Raw genomic sequence first — 13,700 nt, forward strand, 5'->3', positions numbered from 1 at the left:
CTGAAGGCATCAAAACTATGAATTAACACATGTGGAATTATATACTTAACAAAAAAAGTGTGAAACAACTGAAAATATGTCTTATATTCTAGGTTCTTCAAAGTAGCCACCTTTTGCTTTGATGACTGCTTTGCACACTCTTGGCATTCTCTTGATGAGCTTCAAGAGGTAGTCACCGGAAATGGTTTTCACTTCACAGGTGTGCCCTGTCAGGTTTAATAAGTGGGAGTTCTTGCCTTATAAATGGGGTTCGGATCATCAGCTGTGTTGTGCAGAAGTCTGGTGGATACACAGCTGATAGTCCTACTAAATAGACTGTTAGAATTTGTATTATGGCAAGAAAAAAGCAGCTAAGTAAAGAAAAATGAGTGGCCATCATTACTTTAAGAAATGAAGGTCAGTCAATGCAAAAAATTGGTAAAACTTTGAAAGTGTCCCCAAGTGCAGATGCAAAAACCATCAAGCGCTGCAAGAAACTGGCTCACATGAGGACTGCCCCAGGAAAGGAAGACCAAGAGTCACCTCTGCTTCTGAGGATAAGTTTATCCGAGTCACCAGCCTCAGAAATCGCAGGTTAACAGCAGCTCAGATTAGAGACCAGGTCAATGCCACACAGAGTTCTAGCAGCAGACACATCTCTTCAACAACTGTTAAGAGGAGACTTTGTGCAGCAGGCCTTCATGGTAAAATAGCTGCTAGGAAACCACTGCTAAGGACAGACAACAAGCAGAAGAGACTTATTTGGGCTAAAGAACACAAGGAATGGACATTAGACCAGTGGAAATCTGTGCTTTGGTCTGATGAGTCTAAATTTGAGATCTTTGGTTCCAACCACCGTGTCTTTGTGCGATGCAGAAAAGGTGAACGGATGGACTCTACATGTCTGGTTCCCACCGAGAAGCATGGAGGAGGAGGTGTGATGGTGTGGGGGTGCTTTGCTGGTGACACTGTTGGGGATTTATTCAAAATTGAAGGCATACTGAACCAGCATGGCTACAACAGCATCTTGCAGCGGCATGCTATTCCATCCGGTTTGCGTTTAGTTGGACCATCATTTATTTTTCAACAGGACAATGACCCCAAACACACCTCCAGGCTGTGTAAGGGCTATTTGACCAAGAAGGAGAATGATGGGGTGCTACGCCAGATGACCTGGCCTCCACAGTCACCAGACCTGAACCCAATCGAGATGATTTGGGGTGAGCTGGACCGCAGAGTGAAGGCAAAAGGGCCAACAAGTGCTAAGCATCTCTGGGAACTCCTTCAAGATTGTTGGAAGACCATTTCCATTGACTACCTCTTGAAGCTCATCAAGAGAATGCCAAGAGTGTGCAAAGCAGTCATCAAAGCAAAAGGTGGCTACTTTGAAGAACCTAGAATATAAGACATATTTTCAGTTGTTTCACACTTTTTTGTTAAGTATATAATTCCACATGTGTTAATTCATAGTTTTGATGCCTTCAGTGTGAATGTACAATTTTCATAGTCATGAAAATACAGAAAAATCTTGAAATGAGAAGGTGTGTCCAAACTTTTGGTCTGTACTGTATATAATCGTCTAATCCCGTCTGTCTGTCTGTCCTTCTGTCCAGGAAATCCTGCGTCGCTGATTGGTCCAGCCGCGGCCAATCAGCGACGCGGGATTTCAGAAAAAGATGGCGGCCGTTAGCAGCTCATCTGCCGCACGGAGGTCAGCGGCGATGCAGCCGGGAGATGACCGGCGCTAGCCGCTCATCTCCCGGCTGCTCGCAGCAGAAGTACCGCGACCGGCGGCGCTGCTGACCTCCATGCGGCTACCGTCGGGAGATCAATGGCTAGGGCCGCTGATCTCCCGACGGCAAGTGTGAAGCGAGGACCGGGGAGCGGCGCCGCCAGTCGGGATACTTTGGCTGTGAGCAGCCGGCCATCTCCCGGTTCCTCGCAGCGGAAGTACCCGCACAGGTAACGTCGCTGCCCGGTCCTCAGTAATACGATTCGCTGATTGGTCGGAATCAGCGATATTGGCGCCGCGACCAATCAGCGATACTGGCGCCAAATTTAAACACCGCTCTGCTGATTGGTCGTGGCCGGCGGCCGCGACCAATCAGCGATTTTGGCGCCACATTTAAACACCACTCTGTTGATTGCGCCTGGTCGGCCGCATACAGATTCTAGAATACCCGATGCGTTAGAATCGGGCCACCATCTAGTACTGTATATAAAGAGCTGTGGGAGCCATCACACTATATATAGAGACCTGTGAAAAGCTAATGTGTTGATCCAGAGGAAGTCAAAAAACCCCATGAGGCAGATGCTGCTTGCCCAAAATTAAGGGAAAAATTCCTTCCCGACTCCACATATGGCAATCAGACTAGTTGCTTGGATCAACGTCCCATAACAAAATCTAGTATGAATAACCTGTAATGTTATTCAAGAAAGTCACACAGGACCTCCTTGAACTTTTTTTTAGAGAATTAAGTATTACAAGGTCATGTGGTAGAGAGTTCCATACCTCACACAATAAAACATTGCCATCTAACTTCCTTTAGACAAAGCGAATTAGGAGCTTGATGCTAGAGTAGTTGAATTAAAACTGAAAAAAATTATTAACACAGCAAAAAAGAGGAACAGTATTTATTCACCTGCCCAGGTCTCAAAACTAATGCACTAATCAGGATGAAGCAAACCATATAATAAAGGCAGGGGCAGCACAGGTGCAAAATACTGATGAGACAACCAACTCATAACCTACCAATTCTTGGAGGGGGTCATTGCTTAGTATTAAAACTGCACACAAAAAATGGCTTGTATAGGTCACTGGTCACACACAGATTGTTAGGGGAATGGTTGCAAACAACTTTATTAAATAATGGAAAGCAAACGAACCCGGGGTCCGCGATGCAGCCTGGAGGACTGCGGACGAACACCTTCCGGGTAAGAAGGTAAAACAACCAACTGAAATAACAATCCCCCCCGTGTTACTGCACACCGGAACGGGAATAGGGATTCGCACTATCTCCGTTAACTGCACGAGAGATGTGCGACACATAATGTAGCCGTAGCCCTGTTAACTGCACAGAGGCTACGCAGCAGGCGCTAGGATGCGTGTGTGATTCACGCAGGCGTATACATGCTCTCAGCCGGCGTGCTACCGGACTGAGGAGTATCTCTCCACGTGGCTAACAGGCGGTGCCAGGAATACGGAGTCCGCAGTCTGCTCGGGGTGTATAGCGACCCCCTTGTTGGAGCCAGACTGTCAGACGAAGCTACCTGCCTCCGTCCATCTAAGGCTGTCTATCCCCTGCTAAACCTGCCTGTCAGAAGCTATAACAGCAAAAGTACACGTGGAGCCGAAACGACCAAGCGTCCACACAGTAACACCAACTCAGCTCAATGATCAGAGTGCGCCGCCATGTTTGTGGGCGTGCTATTTAAATATTAAGCCCTGCCCACCGTCACATTATTGGTGACGTCACCCGCGACCAATCAGGCGGTGCCAGGTCACCGGATCAGCTGACTCCCAAACCACTAATCACGGTCCGCCATGTCACGGGCATGCTCAGTGCAGTGTATCCTGGACTTAGGCTGTAACAGCCCTGTTTCCCTCCGCAACCTATCCTTCATGTTGCTAGGAACAAAGACCCAAGAGACAGCTTGTACATCTCGTGCACCAGCTAGGCGTTGGGACCGATGACGATGCTGAGAAGCATCTGGACCGGAATGGGAGACCACAGAATCCACTGATGATTCTGAACCCATTTCAGATCCAGAAAACACCTGACACCTAACACAGATAGTGCTCAATATAGGGCTTACAGCCTATTAGTGACCCTCATACTGTTAGATTAGGTGGGCTGCAAAGCACTATCTAAGTGCACCCCATGAGGACAGACCCCCTAGTTTACAAATCCAGCATTGATGGGCTTGTCTGAACCCTGAATAAAAATAACGTGCAAAATCTATATATGAGGTTCTGGTAAATATTTTGGCGCTGGTCACGCACAGTGTCTGGTTTACAGCCTATTAGTGACGCCCATACTATTAGATTAGGCGGGCTATGCTCCCCTCATACACCTTACCACGGTGTGTAGTGTGACATGGAGCTAAACCCCCTGTCTTCTTAAGAATAAGGCTGCGAAAAACCTTCTCTTTATTGATAGTAGAGAAACCTCCATACAGTAGATGCGGAAAACATACGATGAACCCCAGTATTGTACCACATAGATAGGGCTCTTACCGGCTAAGCTTGGAGCAGGCTGTGTGCACAGAGCCCAAGATACAAAACTGTAGGGATGTGGACTGTCTTACCCTGTTCCTGCCCCTGAAGACAACAAACACGTCATGTGAATACTGTCTTGCGGTTTTATATCTAAAAGTGATATGTGTCTTATGTAATGTATAATGGTGATGTAACAGCATGTGAAGTGTTAATGCATAATGTGAGTATAGCATAAGATAAGCTTAGGATACCATAAGACATAAGTATAACATAAACCCTAAAATACAAATTTTATTAAATCTCTTTAAAATCGGGACATGCGGCATAAAGATGATCCGCATCAGTATTGCACTTTATCAAGATAAGTTCCTTTTATTGTTTAGTCTTGTGATCATTTATGTCATTGATACCTCTATGGGTGATTAATTCCAGGGCTGGCTAGGGTTATCCAGGGATAGCCGCCGTGGAGCGGGGCGCCACAGTGTCAACATTAACTAGGGTGTCACCCTCCACTATAAGGCAGGTAATCAGCATCTAGGGTGTTGAACAGGGCTGATTGTAGCCTTTGTTTGGATGCCCGAATGTATCCTTTGGCTTGGAGGTCCAAAGATATTAGGAACGTTCTTGGGTGTTTTTATAAATTTGCACATTGTCACTTTATTCACTGTTGTCACTTTAATCATTTAGTACACACTGAGGATTGATTGTTTGATGTGATATCTGTACCAGTTTCTGGTAGACTGTCAGATCTTTGGTCTATGTAAGTACGAATAAGGGACTTTTAGGGTCTAGGGGCAGCTGCCGTTCAGCAAGGGTGCCATTGTCATCTATATGTAGGATGCCCATCTCCATTGACATTCAGGTTCAGGCTAGGGTATCTATAGGGTGAGTTTTATTGAAGTACAGTGGGTACGGAAAGCATTCAGACCCCTTTAAATTTTTCACTCTTTGTTTCATTGCAGCCATTTGGTAAATTCTAAAAAGTTCATTTTTTTCTCATTAAAGTCCACTCTGCACCCCATGTTGACTGAAAAAAACAGAAATGTAGAAATTTTTGCAAATTTATTAAAAAAGGAAAACTGAAATATCACATGGTCATAAGTATTCAGACCCTTTGCTCATATTTAAGTCACATGCTGTCCATTTCCTTGTGATCCTCCTTGAGATGGTTCTACTCTTTCATTGGAGTCCAGCTGTGTTTAATTAAACTGATAGGACTTGATTTGGAAAGGCACACACCTGTCTATATAAGACCTCACAGCTCACAGTGCATGTCAGACCAAATGACCAGTATTGAGTAGAAGCCCCCTTTTGAGCTAGTGCATCCATGAGTCTTCTTGGGAATGATGCAACAAGTTTTTCACACCTGGATTTGGGGTTCCTCTGCCATTCTTCCTTGCAGATCCTCTCCAGTTCTGTCAGGTTGGATGGTGAACGTTGGTGGACAGCCATTTTCAGGTCTCTCCAGAGATGTTCAATTGGGTTTAGGTCAGGGCTCTGGCTGGGCCAGTCTAGAATGGTCACAGAGTTGTTCTGAAGCCACTCCTTTGTTATTTTAACTGTGTGCATAGGGTCATTGTCTTGTTGGAAGGTGAACCTTCGGCCAAGTCTGAGGTCCAGAGCACTCTGGAAGAGGTTTTCATCCAGGATATCTGTGTACTTGGCCGCATTCATGTTTCTTTCAATTCCAACCAGTCGTCCTGTCCCTGCAGCTGAAAAACACCCCCATGATGCTGCCACCACCATGTTTCACTGTTGGGATTGTATTGGGCAGGTGATGAGCAGTGCCTGGTTTTCTCCACACATACCCCTTAGAATTATCACCAAAAAGCTCTATCTTAGTCTCATCAGACCAAAGAATCTTATTTCTCATAGACTGGGAGTCCTTCATGTGTTTTTAAGCAAACTCTGTGCAGGCTTTCATATGTCTTGCACTGAGGAGAGGCTTCCGTTGGGCCACTCTGCCATAAAGGCTCGACTTGTGGAGGGCTGCAGTGATAGTTGACTTTATGCAACTTTCTCCCATCTCCCTACTGCATCTTTGGAGCTCAGCCACAGTGATCTTGGGGTTCATCTTTACCTCTCTCACCAAGGCTCTTCTCCCACGATTGCTCAGTTGAGCTGGACGGCCAGGTCTAGGAAGACTTCTGGTGGTCCCAAACTTTTTCCACTTAAGGATTATGGAGGCCACTGTGTTCTTAGGACCCTTGACTAATGCAGAAATTCTTTTGTAAACTTGGCCAGATCTGTGCCTTGCCACAATTCTGTCTCTAAGCTCCTTTGGCAGTGTCAGGATGCCAGGTTTAATTTTACTTTGCCAGTAGTTTTTCCCTTAGCCAAGATGGCTTCCATTGCCTCACTGGGGTCATGTGTTTCCTGCCTGTGGACCTACTTAAACTGCATGTGTTGCAATCATGCCTTGCCTGAGTATTGTGTGCTTTTAGCTTTCTACTCACCTGTGCTAGCCCTCTGAATAGAGTCTTGCTGACTTTGTGTTTACTCCTAGTCATCCGCTGAAAGGATTGCTGCCTGAATCCTCTGCTAAGGGGACTTCTGCTGAAAGGAACCGCTGGCTGTTGTTCACTCACGCTGGAATCTCTGAACTTTTGTCTTCCTGAAGAAAACTTCTCCTGGATCTCTACACCTCTGGTATAGTCACCATCTTGCTCTGTGTTTAAATACCCGGCTCCAGCTCTGCTTAAGACATCGCTGTTTCCTCCGCTGCACCTCCTGCATTCTTCAATATCCAGATCCATATTCCAGTTTGTCTTCTCTTCTGCACTACGTGAGTCCACAATCAACTGAGGAATGCCTACGTCTGCTTACTATCCTTATTTCTGTTTGCATATTACTGTACCTAAGTAAACTTGGACTATCGTTAACGTTTACATACCCTAATAGTAATGAAGGCCGTGCCTTACAGATTAGGTTCTAAGAAGTGTTGTTTGGAATGAACTTACCTTCATAAACTGTTTGCTGTGATCTTTTGCACTTGAGTTTAAAATAGACTTTCACACTACTCTTGTCTCAGTCTCTGCTTTTGGCCCACGCCATTGGACTTCAGGGTATCTACTAACATCGTAACAGGCAGTTCCTTTGAGCTCATGATTCTCATTTGGTCTGACATGCACTGTGAGCTGTGAGGTCTTATATAGACAGGTGTGTGCCTTTCCAAATCAAGTCCTATCAGTTTAATTACACACAGCTGGACTCCAATGAAAGAGTAGAACCATCTCAAGGAGGATCACAAGAAATGGACAGCATGTGACTTAAATATGAGCAAAGGGTCTGAATACTTATGACCATGTGATATTTCAGTTTTCCTTTTTTAATAAATTTGCAAAAATTTCTACATTTCTGTTTTTTTTCAGTCAAGATGGGGTGCACAGTGTACTTTAATGAGAAAAAAAATGAACTTTTTAGAATTTACCAAATGGCTGCAATGAAACAAAGAGTGAAAGATGTAAAGGGGTCTGAATGCTTTCCGTACCCACTGTATATAGTACTCAATGTTCCAGGCAGTGGGAGGCATTACTGGGATCCAGAGCAGTCGCTCCAGTCACGTCCAGAGCCTAAGGTCTGGCATAGGAGCTGCCGGACACTTTGTGTGCTCTGAAGTACAAAGGAAGATGGACAGGGACCTGCATAGATGGAAGTTGAAGGCCAGTCCCGGGTGCACTGCAGAGGTGGACGAGAAATACAGGATGAGCTAGCAACAGGGCTGAAGAGGAGTTATGCTAAGAAGGAGGATAATGTGAATTGCTGTGCCTTATCCCATCTGTACCCACCTGATGAACTTGAACTGTCAAGTATATGTTTGACTGTTACAAAGAACTTCGTGTTCCCTAAATTGTGAGCGGCGGCTTCTGAGGACAGAAGCCTGAAGGCAGTGGAGGCCTGCGGCCTACAAGAGAGTGTGCTGCACCCCACACCCTAGAGCACACTGGGACTGGGACACCCATTGTCTGTAAAGTGCCAGAGCGAAATCAGACCGACGTTCAGTCACGACTACCGCTCTGTGCCACTTTACAAGATGAGTGATAAGGGAACTTCTCCATCAGAAGAGAAGAGGAAATAATGGTCGCTGCCCAAACTGTGACAAGAACAGGACCACAATGCAACAAGAACTGTCTCACAATGCTCTTGGAACTTTCCCATAATGCATTGCAAATTGAAACTAGAGCAAATACATTAAATCACTAGCAGACAGTGCAGTTATCAAACAATAAAAAAGAGACAGGATTCAAATGCAAGCAACATAATGTCAGAACTGATATACACATAAAGTGACTAGATTCCCTGGATAGCTAAATTCGCTGCTGAGGCAAGAACACGGGCTGCCCAGCACTATTTAAGTGCACCCCATGAAGATAGACACTCTAATTTACAAGGCCATAACATATAGGTGCATCTCACAAAATTAGAATATCATCAAAAAGTTAATTTATTTCAGTTCTTCAATGCAAAAAGTGAACCTCATATATTATATAGAGTCATTACAAACACAGTGATCTATTTCAAGTGTTTATTTCTGTTAATGTTGATGATTATGGCTTATAGCCAATGAAAACACAAAAGTCATTAACTCAGTAAATTAAAATAATTAACAAAAAACACCTGCAAAGACTTCCTAAGCATTTAAAAAGGTCCCTTAGTCTGTTTTAGTAGGCTACACAATCATGACAATCATGGTGAAGACTGCTGGCTTGACAGATGTCCAGAGTTCCAATTTTCATTTGAAATCAAGGTCCCAGAGTCTGGAAGAAGAGTGGAGAGGCCACAATCCAAGCTGCTTGAGGTCTAGTGTGAAGTTTCCACAATCAGTGATGGTTTGGGGAGCCGTGTCATCTGCTGGTGTAGGTCCACTGTGTTTTTTCAACACCAAAGTCAGCGCAGCCGTCTACCAGGAAATTTTAGAGCACTTCATGCTTCCCTCTGCCACAGTATCAAGCTACCAGGGGGGCAAAGGGGGCGGTGGCCCCGGGCCCCTCGCTCTTAGGGGGCCCATCCAGGGCTACGCCAGTGTAACTGTATCTAGCATGCCCCTGGTGCCAGCATCGGGCCCCACTGCCCGCCACCGCCGCAAGTTTACTGATGAGAGAGGGAGCGCGGATCTCTCTCCCATTAGTCCCTTCTGTGACTGACGTCTCTGACATCATCACTTGGCGCCCAGTCCGCTGTGCTGAAGATGTGTGCGTGCTGGGTGCTCTGAGCAGCGAGGGAACCAGGAGGAGAGATGAGTACTGTTTATTTATTTTTTGCCGGGTGGGGGGCGGCATTATATTACAGACTCTGCCTATGGGAAGGGGGAGGTGCATTATACTACAGACTCTGCCTATGGGGGAGCATTATCCTAAAGACTCTGCCCACAGAGAGGGGGGGCATTATACTAAAGACTCTGCCTATGGGGAGGGGGGGCATTATACTACAGACTGTCTATGGGGAGGGGGGGAGCATTATACTAAAGCCTCTGTCTATGGGGGGGCATTCTACTACAGACTCTGCCTATGGGGGGCATTATACTACAGACTCTGTTTATGAGCAGGGGAGAGCAGTAGACTACAGACTCTGCCTATGGGGGGACATTGTACTACAGACTCTGCCTATAAGAGGGGGAGCATTATACTACAGACTCTGCCTATGGGGGGTGCATTTTACTACAGACTCTGCCTATAGGTGGGGCATTATACTACAGACGCTGCCTATGAGATGGGGGGGGCATTATATCACAGACTCTGCCTATGAGGAGGGGGGGCACATTATACTACAGACTCTGCCTATGGGGGCGCATTATACTATACGAAGGACTATGGGGAGTGCATTATACTATATTGAGGACTATCTGGTGCATTATACTATATGTACTCTATTTATACAGTGTGGGAGATAATGTGGGTTCTTTGAACAGTGTGGGGGCCATCATACAGTGTGGGAGATAATGTGGGATCTTTGTATGGTGTGGAGGCCATCATACAGTGTTGGAGCCATCAGCTTGGGGGCTACTAAGGGGTCAGTATACTGTGTGGGGGTACTATACAGTGAGGTGGAATTATATAGTGAATAGGAGAACATCATACTGGTTAGAGCGGAGCTCTACATGGGGGGAGACTCAGGACATTATTAAATCTTAGGTGGGCACTTATTGTTATAGGGGAACTCAGGTTATCGTGACTGTCGAAGGGGCACTATTACTTTCTAGGGGGCACAATGTGGGCACTGTTTTCTAGGACACTTGCACACGGCATTACTTTATTTTAGAGGTTTGTTTTACCATCTAGAGGGCACACAGTAGGTGCAGTAATAGGGACACATATTGCAGCAGAGGCTCAGTATTGGGGTATCAGCAGGATGAGAAGTTTGTGCAGGTTGGGGATAGATGTGGTCAGTGCCTGAAATGTAAGGAGTCAAATGTGTCTTTGTTGTGATCTCTGCATACCTGAGACTCTGAGTCCTGGCTGGAGAAGTTGTCGTGTCGGTCTGGGCCAGATGGAAAAGACGGGAAAAGTGAACAATTTAATCAGAAAGAACGTCAGCTGTAAGGTACTATATATAACTGAGCTGTGATCTCTTATATGTTCTGCAGGACTGGCATCTATCAATATATGTCACCATATGGCGGTAATATCAGTGCTGGTCTTTGTATAGAGATTATTTTTAGTAACAGCGCGGTCATCTGCTGAGGTTTTCCTACATCAACTATCTGGGTGCGCCGCTATAGTTGGAATCAGGGTTACCTGGTTAGAGGCCCACTCAGAAGTTTCGGCCCCCTGAACCAAAACCTTAGCTACGCCAAGCTTTTTGGAGATGGAAATGTCATTTTCCAGCAGGACTTGGCCCCTGTCCACACTGACAAAAGTACTAATACCTGGTTTAAAACAACAGTATCACTGTGCTTGATTGGCAGCAAACTCACCTGACCTTAACCCCATAAAGAATCTATGGGGTATTGTCAAGAGGAAAATGAGAGACACCAGACCAACAATGCAGACGAGCTGAAGACTTCTATCAAAGCCACCTGGGCTTCCATAACCCCTCAGCAGTGCCACAGGCTGATCCCTCCATGCCACATTGCCGCATTGATGCAGTAATTGATGTAAAAGGAGCCCCGACCAAGTATTGAGGGCATTTATTGAACATACATTTCAGTAGGATAACATTTTGGATTTTGAAAACATTTTTCAAGCTGTTGTTATAAGGTATTCTAATTAATTGAAATAATGACTTTTGAGTTTTCGTTGGCTGTAAGCCATAATCATCAACATTAACAGAAATAAACACGTGAAATAGATCACTCTGTGTGTAATGGCTCTATATAATATATGAGTTTCACGTTTTGTATTGAAGAACTGAAATAAATTAACTTTTATGGTGATATTCTAATTTTGTGAGATGCACCTGTAGATGGGCTTGGCTGCACCCTGAATAAAAATAGCATGTAAAAAATATATATGATATATATGAGGTATTGGTCGATATTTTGGCCAAAATATACAAGCTCGCAACCTGCTCAAGGGTCCTCATACTTGCGAGTCCCTACACTAACATTAAAAGCAAAGTCACAAAAACAAGGAATTAAAGTTCCCACCAAAATTCAAGAATTAACACAGCAAATACAGCAACAATAATTACAAGGATGCAGCAAACCCATATAATGAAGAAGTCAGCAACACAGGTGCAAAATATTGATGAGACAACCACTCACAACCTACCAATTCATGGAGGGGGTGATAGCTTAGTATTAAAACTGCACACAAATAAGCCTTGTATAGGGCACTGGTCACACATAGGTAGTGCACAATGTCTGGCTTACAGCCTATTAGTGAAGCCCAAACTATTAGATTAGGCGGGCTGCCCAGCACTTTTTAAGTACACCCCATGAAGACAGACACCCTAGTTTACAAGGCCAACATTGATGGGTCTGGCTGCACCCTGAATAAAAATAACGTGCAAAAAATATATATGATATATATGAGGTATTAGTAAATATTTTGGCCAAAATACATAAGCTCGCAACCCGCGTCAAGGGTCCTCATACTTGCGAGTCCCTACACTAACATTAAAAGCAAAGACAAATTTAAATTCCCACCAAAATTCAAGAATTAACACAGGAAAAAAGGGCAACAGTGTTTACCTGCCTAGGTCTCAGTACTAATCATACCATATAATAACGATGACAGCAATACAGGTGCAAAATACTGATGTGACAACCACTCACATATTACCAATTAATGGAGGGGGGTGATTAAATAGTATTAAAACTGCACACAAAATTATATGGGATTGCTACATCCTAATAGTGCATTAGTTCTGAGATCTGGGCAGGTAAATGCTATATTAATAATTGATTTTTTGGGGAAAGTTAAATTCTCTTTTGTTGACTTTACTTTTAATCTAACTGAAATACACATAAGCTTTTTTCCTAAACATTAGGATATGTTTAGAGCCATCAGCTCAAAAAGGCTTCCTTTGACAGACTTGGCATAAGCAGGTCAAAAGGAAGCCTGATCTTTACCATTACACCCCTTTACAGGAATGGAGACTTACCACATGCTCAGGGTTGCATCTACAGAGTAGCTGCTGGCCAGAGGAGCGAGCTTGAGGCTATAACTCTAACTAAAGCTTTTTTATTACTAAATGATGGGTTCTGTCTAAGGCCATTGGCTCAAAAAGACTTCCTCGGACAGACTTGGCGCAAGCTACTCCATTCTGCAGATCCCAAGGGAACCCTGGCCTTTACCATTACACCCCTGTACAGGGATAGATACTTACCATAGGCCCAGGGTTGCATCTACAGAGTAGCTGCTGGCCGGAGGAGCGAGCTTGAGGCTATAGTGGTTGATTCAACTCTAACTAAAGCTTTTTTTTCCTAAATACTGGGATCTGTTTAAGGCTGTTGGCTCAAACAGACTTCCTTGGACAGACTTGGCGCAAGCTACTCCATTCTGCAGATCCCAAGGGAACCCTGGTTTTTACCATTACACCCCTGTACAGGGATAGATACTTACCATAGGCCCAGGGTTGCATCTACAGAGTAGCTGCTGGCCGGAGGAGTGCGCTTGAGGCTTGAGTAGTTGAGTCAATCCTAACTAAAGAAAAACCTATCTAATGACACTTTCTTGTTAGGACCTGTCTGAGGCCTATGGCTCAAAAAAGCAACTTTGGAAAAACTTGGCAAAAGCCAGTCTATCCTACAGGTTCCAAAGGAACTCTGACCTTCACTCTTACAGCCCTGTACAGTGATAAAGACTTATTACAGGGCCTTGATTGCATCTACATAGTAGATGCTGACTGGAGGGGCAAACTTAAGGTTAGAATGGTTCAGCCAACCCTAACTATTGCTACTTTCTTAAATGTTAGGATATTTCTGAGGCCGTTGGCTCAAACAGGCTTCCTTGGACAGACTTGGCGCAAAACACACCATTTCTGATGTTTCCAAATGAACCCTGGGCTTCACCCTTGAACCTCTATACAGGGACCGTTTCATAGTTTTAAGGTTGAAAGA

Source organism: Phyllobates terribilis, unplaced genomic scaffold, assembly GCF_046119375.1.
Source record: "Phyllobates terribilis strain yellow unplaced genomic scaffold, ASM4611937v1 Scaffold_70__1_contigs__length_7381418, whole genome shotgun sequence".
Lineage (NCBI taxonomy): Eukaryota > Metazoa > Chordata > Amphibia > Anura > Dendrobatidae > Phyllobates > Phyllobates terribilis.